Consider the following 14,561-nt stretch of genomic DNA (forward strand, 5'->3'; position numbering starts at 1 on the left):
AGTTTTTATTGAACAAATTTGTCTGTCCCCTGTCATACTGCTACACTGTTTTCTTTGCAGAGCTTCAGTTGAGTGTATATGTCTGAATGTGGGCTCAGTATTGGCCGGCTCCTGCGTCTATATGCGTCACGCTGCTCATGTGACCAGAGCCGGCCAATACTGAGCCGCCGTTCGGACGTAAACGCTGAAGCTCTGCAATAAAAATAGCATAGCAGTATGACAGATTAATTTGTTGAATAAAGTTGTTATTTTTGTTTTGTTTTTGTGCACAAAAAGTATTCTCGTTGCTTCATAATATTAAGGTTGAACCACTGCAGTAACGTCAATGGTTTTAACAATGTCTTTAGTACCTTTCTGGACCTCAAAAAGTGCAATGTCGTTGCTGCCTATGTGTGGATCAGATACCCTCAGATTTCATCAAAAATATCTTATTTGTGTTTCGAAGACAAACAAAGGTCTTACGGGTTTGGGACGACATGAGGGTGAGTACTACTTAATGACAGAAATTTCATTTTTGGGTGAACTGACCCTTTAACAATAAATACATTAATAATAATAATAAGGGAAAAGTGTTATAATATATAGGCTACTTTGTCATCATTGTTTTACTTGCAATAATGCCAAAGCATAGGCTACACAAACAAACAAGAGAAAAAACTGACAAATAAACAGTAAGTATAAAAATACCGTGCTATTAGACTTATAAAATAAATAATAACGAAATCAAAACAAATAAAAAAAATAGACTTTAAAAAAAAAAAAATTAAATGACATTTCATAGACCTCTCATACATTTCACCGAAATCCACAGATGACAGGGGAAATAACATGAGATCAGATTCTTTGCTTTAAAATAATAATTATACTCGCAGTCGCATGTAACTGAGATTTACACTGGTTTACGGCTCTCTCACAGTGCGCGCACCCGAGTACGTACGCACTCCCGTGCTCCGTCATTCATTTAACCCGGACGTGAAGCCGCTCCATAGAAAAATATCCGATACGGTAAAACAGCTTACCTTCATAAAAAGGTAAGTGTATAAACCCAAACACACCTCAACACATCAGGGAATGTCATATATTTCTGTTTTAGCCCTCGATTAGCTTCGTAAGAGTGAAAACTGCGCGTTTAGAGGATCTGTGGCGGCAATATTTGAGCTTGTTTCAGGCTGCTGTTGTAGTGCTAACTAGCTTAGCCTCTTGTTGCGCTTGCCATCCTTATTACTTTATGACTCTTATATAATACAAAAAACAGCTGTTTAACCTGATGTAAGCAGCACATTTTTCGGTCTTGATAGTTAAATATTTTAACCTACGAACGACTGAGGGTTTGTAGTCAAATTAGTGATTCTTTTGACAACTGTCATGTTATTAATGAGCAGACTGGCTCTTCCACCTGCTTCAAGTTGTTGTGGTTAGTTTATTTATGTTTAATAAATATGTTTTGCACAGGCATTTGTGATGTCATACGCCCAGCATGGCTTTGAAATATGTGTTTTAGGTTATGGTGCCCTGTCAGATTCAATGCAGTACTTGAGTATTGTTGTAAATGCTTGTAAGTTGTTTTTGGGCAGAGGCCTGGGTATCAGTGACACAAGACTTGCTAAATACTGATCCCGCATTGACTATGAATGGAAGGATGTTGCCGCGCATGCGCCCTCTACACCTCCCGCATCCTGCCAGATAGTGGGAACTGTTGTGCGCACGCGCATTGCGGCGATGCAGGGGCGCTCTTTGCCAGAAACTGAGCCGCGTTCATGATCGCGTTCACGCAGACGTGTTGAATGGGTTGCTGCATTGCAGGAATTAGGCACAGCTGTCAAGTTGGTCTGCCTGGGGCGGATGTGAAGCGGAACGGTGGCTGTGCCACTCATGGATGGTTTGTGGGGGTGGTTTCAAATCAGCTCTGGGTCCCCAGCTGGTCATTTATTTGGGAAAAATGTGATGTTATGTTGAGTTTGTAGGAGCACACTTCACTTTAACACATCAGAGCTGGAGAAACCCCCAGTGTTTTACACACACACACACACACACACACACACACACACACACACACACACACACACACACACACACACACACACACCTGTGTCACAATGTGTCTACATTGGCATGGAAGAAATCTGCTTAATACCACCCAAAACACCTGCTCTGCCACTTTGGGGGTGTAAATGTGCAGCACAGGTGGTTGTTGTCATTATGCAATCTGATTGCTTTTAGTGGATACAGAAATTGTTACTTTGATGTATGTAATAATTTAAATCTATATTTAATACAAACAAAAATACTTTTGTTAAACAAGTTTGGGGTCAGTAAGATTTTTTTTTTTTTCTGTTCATCATAGAAGGAAAAATGTATCATGTTTTCCACAAAAATGTAAAGGAGCACATCTGGCAACATTAATAATAATAATAATAATAATAATAATAATAATGGTGATGATCATAATAATAATGTTTCTTGAGCATCAGATCATATTAGATTGATTTCTGAAGGATCATGTGACACTAGAGACTGGGTAATGGTAAATGACTGAAAATTCAGCTTTGACATCACAGGAATAAATTATTTTATAATATAGAAAAGTTATTTTACATTTTAATATTTCTTCTTTCAAAAACATTTGAAGATCTTCCAGACCCCAAACTTTTGAATGTGAATGTGCATAAATTCATTATGATTAGCAGCTAATATGTAACAATGTGATTTAAGCACTGATCTACTAGAAATTCCAGCATTGCAACAGATGTTGAAATGATGGATTTCATGACATTTTCTCTTCATTTGCATGAAGTTCAGCATTTGTTTTGATTCTTGCTCTGTTGTCAATCCCACGATCCAGAGCAAACCTGCCATTCATCTCCCATAGAGAACGAATGCCCACTCACTTTGTGCTAGTGGCCTCATATAGAGTTACAGAGAGCAACTTTTGAGTGTGTTGGAGAGGGATGGAGACACAGATTGTGTGAAAATGCTCAGCTCATGCAGTTCTGGAGATGCATGTTTTTCTAATCTGTCTGATGCCCAGTTCTTAACCCAGCAATGAAATAATAATGAAAGTGAAATAGTGAAACTCCTCTGAGTATACTGCTCTTTTTAAACATGTCAGACTTCTCCCATCTGTTGTTGCACACACTTTCTGTATTTCCATATTTATTCTGGTATTTTAGCATACGTCCTGAAATCAGTCTGACCCACTTCCCACTGTTTTAAGAATTTTAAAGAGCTGTAGTCTGTCTCTTCTACTCTATGATATTCATGTGAGTTCTGCATTGTATTTCTTCTATACGGTAGCTCAGTGAAACATCTTTAAATATATTTTGAATAATTCTGCAGATTTTGTCCTTAAAATCATCTCACTTGGATTCATTTTAGCATTTGTGCTATTAGATTTGTTTTCTTGATCATCTCAAATCGCTCTGAATCATTGCATGTAAATTTTGTTTACGCTAATAACACTCTCAAATCTGTGGCTGTTGTGGATTATGATGCATCTGACAGGGTCGCTCAGCAGGTGTGTCAGAAATGATGGATTCTTTGCTGTAACTATCAGCTGTGTAAAATGGGGCTGATGGTGTGTCTCTGAATAAACTCTTGCATTAAGCGCTGATTAAAGTCCAGTGTAAATGTGATGCTTTCTTTCATTGCTGAGAGATTTACTACCGCAACTCCGGCTTGGCAGTTTCCGCTATTCGAAAATAAAGTAATCCATCAATTAGTCAGCAGCTCCATCAAAGCCAAGATATTACGCACCAAATTGCCTCGAATGATGAACAGTTGTAATTTATGAACAAACCCGAGACCAGGCGGCAGACTGTGAAAGAGAGAGATTGCTGTGCTGAAATATTCAGATTGTTATTATAATTTTTTAAAACTGTTGTTTTTAAATAATCAGTAATGCTAACAGTAGTAAATGGCTTGCTTGGGTGTAATAAACATGGATCATTATTTGTTTAATAAGTTCCTGATAAAGTGTTTGTTTAATATTTCCCCAATGAACAACCACATATTTACAATGTCTGTATCGTATGCTAAACGACAGCTGGTGCCTTTGAAAGAGGAAGTAGCATAAAACACAACAAACTGACAATGTCATCTTGGCAGAACAGTATGTGAACTGGCAGGTGGAGCTGCATTAATGGCAAGGCTTCGGATTTTGACTTTTTTTGATAAATTGGGAATATTACATTATCTTATTGTAGTTGGTTTTAAGGCTGGGTGTTTTAGAAATTTTACGGGGTATGTATCAGGTGTACGTGGCAAATTTTCTCAATGGGGAAAAAAATCTCCAATAATGCTGTAAAATGTATAGGGAACACCATGTGATACATTACTATGATATTAAAGTTTAAAATTAACTGATATGTATAGGCTACTTATATTTAAATGACACATAAGGAAGTTTTTATATTAACAACATTATAATATAACAAAATAATCACAAGTATGTTTCTACTCATTTCTTTAGTATAAACTAGGGGTGGGAATCTTTAGACGCATCACAATCTGATTCTGGGAGTCACGATTCAATTCCAAAATGGTTCTTGATCTACTTTTTTTCTTATTAATGAATTCCCTTTAATAACTTTTTTTAAAAATATGTAATAAGTATTTAAAAAAAAAAAAAAAGATTACAAATTAAAAAAAAATTGTATGTCAAGAATTTTAAATATATAAACTAATATAGCTTTAAAACATAAAAGCAAGTAGTAAATAATGAGGGGGAAAAAAACATTACAAGGAATAATCAAAGAGTGCTTTCAGTATTTAAAGGTGCCGTAGAACGTCTTTTTAAAAGATGTAATATAAGTCTAAGGTGTCCCCTGAATGTGTCTGTGAAGTTTCAGCTCAAAATACCCCATAGATTTTTTTTAATAAATTTTTTTACCTGCCTATTTTGAGCCATAATTATATATGCACTGATTCCTTGCGCAGCCCCTTTAAATCTCGTGCTCCCCTCCCCCGGAGGTCGCACTTGCCTTAACCAACATAAACAAAGTTCACACAGCTAATATAAGCCTCAAAATGGATCTTTACAAAGTGTTTGTCATGCAGCATGTCTAATCGCGTAAGTACAGTGTTTATTTTGATGTTTACATTTGATTCTAAATGAGTTTGAGGCTGTGCTCCGTGGCTAAAGCTAACATTACACACTGTTGGAGAGATTTATAAAGAATGAAGTTGTGTTTATGCATTATACAGACTGCAAGTATTTAAAAAATGAAAATAACGACAGTCTTGTCTCCGTGAATTCAGTAAGAAACGATGGTAACTTTAACCTCATTTAACAGTACATTAGCAACATGCTAACGAAACATTTAGAAAGACAATTTACAAATATCACTAAAAATATCATGATATCATGGATAATGACACCGACTGTTCATCTGCCATTTTTCGCTATTGTTCTTGCTTGCTTACCTAGTCTGATGATTCAGCTGTGCACATCCAGATGTCCTGCCCTTGTCTAATGCCTTGAACATGGGCTGGCATATGCAAATATTGGGGGCGTACATATTAATGATCCCGACTGTTATGTAACAGTCGGTGTTATGTTGAGATTCGCGTGTTCTTCTGAGGTCTTTTAAACAAATAAATTTATATAAGGAGGAGGAAACAATGGTGTTTGAGACTCACTGTATGTTATTTCCATGTACTGAACTCTTGTTATTTAACTATGCCAAGATAAATTCAATTTTTAATTCTAGGGCACCTTTAAGAGTATCTGAATGTTCTGAATATCTGAATTCCATTCAAGAGCTTTGAGTGATTTTTTGTTTTTGTCTTTCTCTTTCTCAGCTCTAATAAGCTGCATTCACACTAATGCACAGATCTCTTTTGAAATATAAGTATATGTTTTTGTCCTGTTGTTTAATCCCTTAAGACATAACTGACTGTGTTTACATTAATTTCATTTCATAAAAGCATTTTGAGATGCGAGTACATTTAACCACTTTCACGGAGTTGCAAACAGTCGCATGCACGAGCACTCTTCACAAAGCACATGTGAGCATTTGAAATTGAAAGCAGCCTTTTGTGAGTGAGTTTTGTATTTTTAATATATAAGCCCAATGCATTCCAAACAACATAAATGATGCATTCGTAGAGCATTTGAAAGGAAAATATCGGTGGGCAAGACCACACACTGCAAGCGTAACATCGAGCAAAGCATGTGTTTCTCACAGCGCATCCTGTGTATGAAGCCCGTCAATGTCCTTGTAGTACGCTTCAACCTTTCTGAAGTTTATGAAAGATTATTTTGTGGAAGATTCGAGTGGTGTGTGTGTGTGTCTGTGGAATTGGAAGCTTATCGCTCATCTGCGGTTAAACTAAGCTCAGAATCGATTCTGAAATTCTCAGAATCAAAACATGATGGATATATTCAACCATTAAATATTGAAGAACAAGTTAAGTGAAAATAGAGTGAATATGTACATAGTACCTATATATTTAGCAAAATGCTCCTTATTTACGTCTTTCTGTAGTTGAAACACTGAATGATTACATGAGACATGATACAGATTTTGATCATTTGTACTGTATCTTTCAACATACCATCTGATGTTTATTCATGTTTATTTCGTGCTAAGCATTGCGATTTATTGGATGGGAAAGCTACAAAGTACTGTTCAATCATCAGTTGAAAACAGCATAGACTTTAAGAATCAATATTGGTTCATCAAAGTGAGAATCAATTAAAATCGAGAAATCAACATTTTTAACCCAGCCCTAATTGTTTGAATGTGAATGTTAACAAATGTTTTTTTTTTTTCTTTTTTTCAGGTATTATAGACCTCATTGAGTAGCATTGTTATCATTTAAAAGTGGCAGGGGGTTATGGGTAACAGAAAACATGCCATGCACCCTTTTCTGTAGCATTTTATTGATCACAGTCTCTCCCTCTTTCTTGTATTTCAGCTGAAGTGGGTCTGAAGTTTAATTAAGCTTGGTTTTATTCTGTGTGTGTTATTTTCGAGGTTGACTATTGTAAGATGATGTGTGAGATTTAACAATGAATGAATGGTTTATGAATAGAAGGGCCGGTTTGAGGGTGTGTGCACATGTTAAAGATGGGATGTCAGGATGTGTGGGTGAGAATAGGCTCATTTTTCACACAAATGGTTGCACTGAGGACACGTAGTGGCGATTGAATTCGTTTACATGAGAGGATGGAAATTGAAATATGGATTGGGGATGCAAATGCTTGTGTGAGCTTCCATATAAGGGCAAAAATATTTTCCTGCTCCTCATCTAAGTGTGTGAGCGTCTGTGTCTGTGCACACATCAGCATGTGCTGTGTGCGTGTGTGTCCAGTAATATTTAGATGTAAGGAGTGACCGAAAGGTATGAACTGGATCTGGGTATGTATCTGTTTGGTTGGACTTATTGTGCCAGTATTTGATTTTTAATCTCAGTAATGAATATTTCTTATAGAGACACTCTAGAATACAGTTTCTCCCTCTCTCCCACGCTTTTTTCCTTGTCTTCTGAGTTCTTGTTGCCCTCATTAGTATTCATGTAGACCTAATACACTGAAAACATAAACAGATTGTACTGTAGTTTACATCTCTTTTTTTTTTTTATATATATATCTGAAGTTCACTTACAACCTTAGTCAAGGTTATTTGCACTGAAAGAGATATTTTTTAGCTGTTTTTCACCCTGACCCTTAGAATTAAAATTAAACAGAAGGTTTTTGCTATTGTAACTTTAGGTCATTTATATGCAAATGAACTCTGCTATGACTTTTTTTTTTTTTAAGCTCATTTTACTGGTGTAGTTCAGACTTTTGTTCAAGACAGCGCAGGTTGCTTAATACTGAATGGACTAGGGATTTATTTAGTAATTAATATGGGGCCTCCACATTATTTATAGTTGACTTAGCTGTTGTTAAAATCAAATAAAATGTTTACTCAGCTTGTATTTTTTTTTTCATCTATGGCCTACAGACATTGTTTCTTCATTCTTTGTTATGTTTGGGATTAGTTCCATCCCCAATCAAACACACCCAGGGTCAGAGTGGGGCATTTCAGCCCAGGATTTTAATGCCCAAGACATTTTGTTTTTACTCATATGTTTTAACAGGAATATACTGTTAAACAACATACTAAACTTTTGGTAACACTTTACAATAAGGTTTCATTAGTTAGCATTAGTTAAATTCTTTCGTTAACCTTATTTTAAAAGTGTAAAAAACATAATGAAGATGATCAATTATAATCAATTAACACTGCTTTTGTCATTCTTTACAAAATGGACAAAATTTGTTACCAAAAAAGTCATTTGGTTTATAGCGGTTGTACCGATTGACCTGATGTTTCAGGACATGCGTACGAGCAAGTGAAAACATGAATTTTTCAAATAGTTAAAAGAGAGTTAGTTACTTTGCTTCACGACCGTGTGGTCCTTTGCAGATGTCTAAAGGCCCCCTGGTATACTTCAAACGAAATTGAAGAACGAACCGATGTGACGTAATTTCGAACAAAATCAGGCCAAAACGAAGTTCGTTTTGTGTTCTTTTTGGAAGTTCGAAACGGCTTGCCAAAGCAAACGTTCAGGAAAAGTTCACTCCAGCTGCAAAACGCCTTCGTACTACCATTGGTCAGTAACGATAACGTAATAGGAGGTGTGCGCCGAGGCTCCGCCTTCACTCGCGTGGGACGCGTCCTTGACTCATTTCGTGTGTTTGAGCTCGCTGAGGTAAGAGCTCCGTGGATGAAAACATGAACACACAGTATAGCCGCTTTATAGTACAAAATAAAGTTGTGCTTGTAAAAAAATGAGACTGTTTTTCATGTTTGATACTGTAAAGCTGCTTGATTTTAAGCAATCTATTGAATAAAGTGCTATATGAAGACGTGACTTTCTGTAATAAATGCTTGCTGTTTTCTCATTTTTGTTGTGTTTATTTTGTTACTGAGAAGAAAGTGCACGGCACATATTTACATATTCATCTAACCGTCGCTCTCAGCAGTGTGGGCGGCGTCAGATGTTCGTTTACAGTATATCGCTGGTCACCCATTTCGAACTTCGTTTTACTCCTAAGCGAAGAACGAAAAAGAACTTTGTTTGAAGTATACCGGGGCCTTAAAGGATGTCACATCCTGTCACATGATACTGACCGCATGACTTGATCCAAAATGGTCCCTTTATATTGGTTACTCCGAATGACATCAATGAAATTCATTTTTCCGGACATTCTTTCTCATAACAAAGCAACAACTTCTACACATAATTTTAATACCATTTTGCACTATATTGATATATGATGTTATAAAATCATGCCAGAATAAAAACTATATACATTTATTACATTTTAAGATATTTTAACCACAAATTAAATGGCTGTATTGGCTTTTGGACGGTTAAACAGAATGACTCCACATTCAAATTAAAACGTCAAATAAATTAAAATGAACATCAGACAGCAGTATGTGGAATAGACTTAGCTCATTTATAAAATGTCATGTTACACCACTTCATCATAACCTTAATATTAACTTTTTTTTTTTAACATTGACGGATAATTCAAAAATATTTGCGTTTTGACAGAAAAAAAAACAACAACAAACAAGAAAGAACATACAGTATAAACCTATAGTAGCTAAACTCTTATTTTACAACTATTATCTGTTCTGTGGTAGATAGGCCTCACTCTTTCTCTCTGGTGTGTGTGAGAGAGATAGATAGAGAGAGTGAGTGAGCATGCACTCTCTCTGCCAAGTGACATGAGAAAACAACACTTTTTAATGCATAGCATATAAACTGATGCACTGCTTTAAATACAAAGAGATGTGTGATTAGTAACTTCAATTATCAGTCATGCAATAATGTAACGCATGCATTTTTTGTGTGTGAACTATAGAAAGAAAGTAGGGGAAGTCATATGGTTCACCTTATGTAATATTTATATATGCCATATAATATTAATAATAATAATACTTATAATTTGCAAAGAGCTGTGCATGTGCAAATAACAGTATTTTGGGTGCACCGATTGATAGAACCGGTGAACCGTCTGCTATTTGCCGCATTCAGTGTCTCTCATTGAAAATGAACTACAGACTTGCGCTTTCCGCTTCCCACGTGAAAGTGTTACTACCGGCCCAATTTATGAGCGACCCGCCGGGAATTCTCCAGATTTTTCCGATTGCCACTCTGGGCCTGAACACACCACTCTTCAGGATCGCTTGAAAATTAAAGGCAGGTGTGTTTGATTAGCGGTGGAACTAAACTGCTGGACAGTGGCCCTCCAGGACCAAAGTTGCCCAATCCTGATGTATGATGAATGATGATGAGATGACTTTCAAAAAGTGGCTCAGTTAATCTGATTTCACTTTTATTTCCGCAGATGAAGGAAAATCTTGTTTATCATATCCTTTTGAGTATATTTATGTTGTATTTCAAAAGCTTGTGCCTTCTGTTTTCTGTGTGTGAGAATGAGATGATGGTATAAATGAGGATTGGATGTTTTTATTTTATTTTTATTTTAGCTGAACAGTTTAGAACAGCATCACATGATTAGTATTAGTGTAACTGAAGGGTGAAGGCAGGGGGGAGCTCCCCCTTTGCTCAGAGAAATCGATAGTTCGGACTTTTTGCCTTTTATTTTTGGCAAGCCATTTTTGATGGACAGAAAAGGAGGGTGCCAGAGGGGAAGCAGGTGGGAGTATGAATTGGCTTTTGGACTGTTTGATAGTCAAGCAAAGCAACTATTGATTGAGATTCTAGTAGGGGTGTGCACAAACATTCGAATATTCGACCTGTAATTAATATTCGAAAAATAAAAATGTTGTTCGAATTTTACTGTGTTGCTTTGCTAGCCGTAAATACAGTGAATCCATGATAAATCCTGAGCACTAAAACTCGCAGTTATAACTAAATGCACCGGGTGGCGCTGTGGAACGTGTTTAACAAGTTCATTTTATTTGATCGTCACATAATGTTGTCGTCTGTCTCGCTAAGTTTGTAATTACTTGGATGAAAATGATCTTACACAATTGAATTACTTTTGATAAAATTAATTATTGAAACGGAGTTATCATAATATCATAATGAGAAAGCACATGAAATCTAAACACCCGTCGAATGAGGAAAGACAGCTGTCCATTAACTTACTGCATTCACGACAGGTAAGTGCAGCTGTAACGTTAACCCGAATGAGCCTATAAGAACTTATCTGATAGCAAAATGATTTTGAGACATATGCTTCCTTTAAGTTTCGTCGAGGGAGATGTATTTACGAACAGAAATCGCGTTTTCCCCGTTCGCACTGCTTGAGCTTAAATGTTTTTGTTCTTTATATATAGTATATATTTTTTGTTTACACATATTGTTTAATGCTTTGAACTAAAAGAAAAGCTTAAGATATAATGTAAGCTTGTTGTGCATATATTGCCTAATCGTAAGCTTGTTCAGGTTACAAAATCTTGATGAATTTAAAAAACATAACGTCCTTCTCGTTTAACCTCATTTAAATAAAAGAATATTCGAATATTATTTTTTTACGAGCCCAAATATTCGAATACAATATTTTGGAAAAATGCCCATCCCTAGATTCTAGCTCACTAACATATATATATATATATATATATATATATATATAGTCTGTGTCTCTCTCTCTCACACACACACACACACACACACACACACACACACACACACACACACACACACACACACACACACACACACACACACACACACACACACACACACACACACACACACACACACACACACACACACACACAAAATCATCAGAGAGTTATACAAGACATTTAAAGCTGTGTCCAAAAAGGCAGTTGCCTCACTGTCCAGACAGTCATTGACTTGCCAAGCAGCATTTTTGAATGAAGGCACCAGACTGCTTTCCAAGGCAGTGTCACGTGTAATGATCTAAAACACACTGAAGTGAGCTTTAGAAATATCCAAGGGAATATGTAATGACTACTCCAATGCTTATTTGTCTGTAGAAATTCAATCATGTGTCGAAAACAAAAAAAGAAAATTGATGTTCATAAATTAATTTACTACTTTTAAATGCTCCATCAGACGCCATTTTTGTTTTATAATCTTTTTTTAACCAACAGCTGACTCACACATATAGGATATCATAGGATACCATCCTTCTATGCTGCCTTCACAAATCGCCCAGATGGAGGCATCTTAGTAGACAGGATGGATTCAGACATGCCTTATCATAGAAAGCTCAGTAAATTCTTCAGGTTTTTACACAGACTAGTAGTAGTATATTTCTGTCTGCAGAGCAAGGAGAGGTAAGAAAAGAAGGAAAGCATGTTTACATTAATGGAATGTTTGGGAGCAGAATAAAGGTCCAAGTGTGGCTATGTGTCTCTGTCTCTCTCTCTCTCTCTACAATCTGGTTTGTTTCCTCACTTGTGTGGTAATGAGTTTGATGAATATTCATGAGGCAGGGCTGTTTGCAGCATGTAGATCAGGATTCCTGTATAACTGATGTGCTGGAGCTTATGAAGGTGCAGAATAATGCTGCATGTAAAAACTCTAATGCATCCATCAGTGACCTGCTTGGTCATAAGAATGGCTATATGTTTTTGCTTAAATTTGATATGAGCCTTTTTGTCCTTCATAGATCAATATATGTGTGTGTGTATATATAACCAATATTAATAAATATGTAAATTAGTGCCTGCCTCTCTACTCTATCACACTAGCTTGGACTACCTGGCTCACTAGGTGAATTCTAGTAAATGCTTCACAATGGCATGTGGAAATATTAATTTAATTCAGCAATAGGCTTATATGTTTGAACCAGAAACTGTTTCAGAAGAAGATGAAGAGCGAATTACACAGGGTCATCTACAAGTCAATATCAGAATGGTAAAGCATTTTGTATTGCACTCTACAATGTTGGAAACGTAACAGTAATTGATATGATTTTCCAATGTGTTGCTAATGTTACACAAACCATGTTCCTGTTGTGCTAAACCATGTGCTATTTCAGAGTTAGAGAGTCAGTTTAAACATTGAGAGAAGACCCAGAAACACTCAAACGGCTGGTTTCAAATCGTGTTTTTGAGACTGAGTTTTTTTCACTAGATATTGTTGAATAAAGTCGTTATTTTGGGGTGTTTTTTTTTTTTTTTTTTTTTTTTGGCCCACAAAAAGTATTCTTGTCATTTCATAACATTAAGGTTGAACCACTGTAGTCACATGAACTGTTTCAAATATGTCTTTAGTAGCTTTCTGGGCATATTAAAAAGTATTAAAGGTGCCCAAGAATGCTTTTGCACAAGATGTAATATAAGTCTAAGGTGTCCCCTGAATGTGTCTGTGAAGTTTCAGCTCAAAATACCCCATAGATTTTTTTTTTAATTAATTTTTTTAACTGCCTATTTTGGGGCATCATTAACTATGAACTGATTTTTTTCAGCGCGCCGCCCCTTTAATTTGCGTGCTCCCTGCCACACAAGCTCTCGATTATATTACAGCACATTTACAAAATTCAAACAGCTAATATAACCCTCAAATGGATCTTTACAAGATGTTCGTCATGCATACTGCATGCATGCTTCGAGTTATGTGAGTAAAGTATTTATTTTTATGTTTACATTTGATTCTGAATGAGTTTGAGGCTGTGCTCCGTGGCTAACGGCTAATGGCTGTTGGAGAGATTTATAAAGAATGAAGTTGTGTTTATGAATTATACAGACTGCAAGTGTTTAAAAATGAAAATAGCGACGGCTCTTGTCTCCGTGAATTCAGTAAGAAACTATGGTAACTTTAACCTCATTTAACAGTACATTAGCAACATGCTAACGAAACATTTCGATTTCATGGATCATGTCAGTTATTATTGCTCCATCTGCCATTTTCGCTGTTGTTCTTGCTTACCTAGTCTGTTGATTCACCTGTGCAGATCCAGACGTTACTGGCTGCCCTTGTCTAATGCCTTTGATAATGTTGGGAACATGGGCTGGCATATGCAAATATTGGGGCATACACCCCGGCTGTTACGTAACAGTCGGTGTTATGTTGAGATCCGCGTGTTTTCCGGAAGTCTTTTAAACAAATGAGATTTACATAAGAAAGAGAAAGCAATAGAGTTTGAAACTCAATGTATGTCATTTCCATGTACTGAACTCTTGTTATTCAACTATGCCAAGGTAAATTCAAATTTTGAATCTAGGGCACCTTTAATTATCTTGCTGTCAATGGAGGCCTCACTGAGCCAACGGATTTGATCAAAAATATCTTTTGTGTTTCCCAAAGATGAACTAAGGTCTTACGGGTGTGGAACGACACGAGGGTAAATAATAAATGACCATTTTTGGGTGAACTAACCCTTTAAGAGGAAAATACTCAGCAAGGGTGTTAAGCTGTTGATTGCTGAATTGGTTTGTCTTAAAGCTTAATAAAAGCACCACATAGACATATAAACAACATTAAAAACTTGATTTTCACCATAGGGTGTCTTTAATAAGATGATGATGATTTAATAATAATTAATTTATTACTATAATTGCATATTAATAAATTAAAATATTTAAAATAAAAATATAAATAAAATAATGAATTAT

The 14,561-nt window shown here is 36.1% G+C and overlaps 1 protein-coding gene across 2 annotated transcripts in view; it reads left to right on the top strand.

Moving 5' to 3' along the window:
- The first annotated feature begins 886 nt into the window (after window positions 1-886).
- The window catches only part of LOC125278603 (speckle type BTB/POZ protein), a 94,794-nt gene continuing 81,119 nt past the window's right edge, over window positions 887-14,561 (top strand). The window contains exon 1 of one of the 2 annotated variants that reach the window (XM_048207915.1): window positions 887-1,031. The gene's annotated coding sequence lies outside the window, so the exon portion shown is untranslated. The remainder of the gene's footprint in view (window positions 1,032-14,561) is intronic. The other variant, XM_048207901.1, reaches the window with a different exon arrangement.

The sequence above is a fragment of the Megalobrama amblycephala genome, linkage group LG1 (assembly GCF_018812025.1).
Source record: "Megalobrama amblycephala isolate DHTTF-2021 linkage group LG1, ASM1881202v1, whole genome shotgun sequence".
Lineage (NCBI taxonomy): Eukaryota > Metazoa > Chordata > Actinopteri > Cypriniformes > Xenocyprididae > Megalobrama > Megalobrama amblycephala.